General features: G+C 36.5%; 1 non-coding gene across 1 annotated transcript; it reads left to right on the forward strand.

Moving 5' to 3' along the window:
* Positions 1-1,789: 1,789 nt before the first annotated feature.
* Positions 1,790-1,862, forward strand: TRNAR-UCU (transfer RNA arginine (anticodon UCU)). The gene has a single exon. It is a non-coding gene; the product is annotated as a tRNA-Arg (tRNA).
* The last annotated feature ends 504 nt before the right edge of the window (positions 1,863-2,366 follow it).

The following is a 2,366-nucleotide window of genomic DNA, read 5'->3' on the forward strand; positions in this document are numbered from 1 at the left end:
TAGCTGTGCAAAGGAGTGAGGTGGAATTGGAGACAAGAGTGAATATTTTTAAAATATTGGAAGGACAAATCATAAAGAATTAAAATTGCCATGTTAAGGAATTTAGATATTGTTTCAAAGTTTACCACAGAATATGTACTGGAAGAACATCTCCAGCACAATGTTTGAGAACATATTGATAATAGTGTAGTTAGTTATAGGAAGACAGGACTTATTCCAAATATATAAGTAATGTGAAAATAAAGTAAGAATAAAAATGTTCATAAGTTTCTATCCTTAATAGAAGTGACATGATCAACTGGCATAGGGAAAAGAAGAAAGCATATTTGAGAAGAAGACACTTGGCTTTGGGTTCCTAGTGGACCTCTATTGGAAAAATGTTTAGCAGGCAGTTAGTAACACAGCATATGGACCTCTGGAGAATATTTGGAATTATGGATGTATGTAGGGGAAATAAAGTTATGGAATTAGATGAGTTCTCCATGCCTAGAATGTAGAGCTGTCATTATTCAATACGTGTTTAACATTCTACAATGTGATAGTAAGTATGATAGGTAGTGAGGATACAGTGGTGAACAAAGCAGATGTAATGGCCCTAGTGGAACTTACTGCCTAGCTGGGCAGACAGCAGTAGGCAAAGAATTATACAAATATTCAGATACATACACTATGATAAGGTCCATCAAATAAATTCTCAGATCTACAGTAGCATAAAGCATTGTCTGAAGTTGATCTGGAAGCTCAAAGCAGACTTCCTTGAGGAAATGGCCTCTGCACTGAGACTTGTAGTAGGATGAGAGAAATTAACCAGGCAAAGAGTGGTTCCTAACGAAACATGAAAAAGTTATGATGTGTTTTATTTTTTTATTTCTTTTCTAAATGTTTGTTTACTTAGTTATTTTTATCAGAGTGATACATTTAAAAAGTCAAATATCACTGAAAAAGTAATACATTGAGGTAACTGTTGAACATTGTGACTTCCTAAGTTTGGACAAACAAGAGGCTAAGCAAAAACTCACAAAGGAAAAAAAAAATCTGGAGAATGAGATGTTTGCAGGGACTTTGAAAACCTCAAACATACTTCTGGGAATCTAGAAGACAATGCATATATATGTGCATATTCTGTGTGCATGCCCAGGACTGTGTGTGTGTTCAAGAAATAATCAGGGCTATATGATTTCACCTCTGAATAATCTTGAGGTTCTGCATAAGAAGGAAGTGAAGGCTAAGGCAGAGCTGTAAACCTCATGGCTGAGTGTGGATAGTGTGCCCCAACACGGACACCTCCACAAAGACTGGGGTACTTACTGGTCCCAGGCATTTTAGGAAACCTTCATCTAATCAGTAGCTGACCACTATGTGACTAAGCAGAGACTTCAGTGACCACACATGGCAAAGGATACAGACATAAAAGACTTAGTTTGCAAAAATCACTAAACAAACAACTTTACAGTAATTTTTGTTGTTCCTTTTATTTTTCCTGTACATTGAAAAAAAATCTCAGTATTATCCAACTTGCTTTTTTCTTTTTAATATTTTTTAAGCTCTCTTTTTCATGATTGAGGTTTTCCTCATATTTCCTATTACCCATGGCCATTCATCATATTAAAGATTAAGACACTGAAAGCTACTTGGAAGTTCTGTATGTGTGAGAAAAGCCTGCTGACTGACCAGTCAGCTTGGCAGAAGAATGCTAAGCACTCAGAGAGGTTAGAAGAGTAGAGAGCCATGGCATTTTTTACAAGACCACAAGGGAAGAGCATTCCTAGAAGAAGATGGTCTAGGGACTTCCCTGGAAGTCCAGTGGTTAAGACTCTGCACTTCTACTGCAGGGGGCACAGGTTCGATCCCTGGTTGGGGAATTAAGATCCTGTGCAGCCAAAAAAAAAAAAAAAAAAGAAATAAAAAAAAAAAGAAGATGGTCTAGAACGGAAAATGCAGCAGAGAGTAAAAAAAGGCAAGAACTTACCAGAGGCTCTTGGATTTGACAAAGAAGAGCCTGCTGAGAAAGGAATTTGGCTGTTGAGAAAGGAATTTCAATAGAATGTTAGAGGTGTAAAAACAATGTCAGAGAATCAGTGAGAGGGTCAGTGGGTGGAGACAGTTTTTCGGGAAATCTGATTTTATAAAAGAGAGAATGAAGATGGATCATTGTTTGAAGAGAAGCCAGTTTTGGTGTGTTTGTTTTGGGCTGTCAATGTTAAAATTAAGCAAACCCAAAAGAAACAAGTCAGTCATCATTAAACATTTTCACTCACCAAACTCCTGCCAGAGTTATGCACAAAATAATTTTAGAAGTTTTAATTTCATCTCTAATGCTTTTTAAAAATCTTTTGATTCATGTGCTGATCTATGACATTATCCAG

Source organism: Delphinapterus leucas, chromosome 11 (genome assembly GCF_059928025.1).
Source record: "Delphinapterus leucas isolate spDelLeu-1000000601 "Yukka" chromosome 11, BTC_Dleu_Yukka2, whole genome shotgun sequence".
Lineage (NCBI taxonomy): Eukaryota > Metazoa > Chordata > Mammalia > Artiodactyla > Monodontidae > Delphinapterus > Delphinapterus leucas.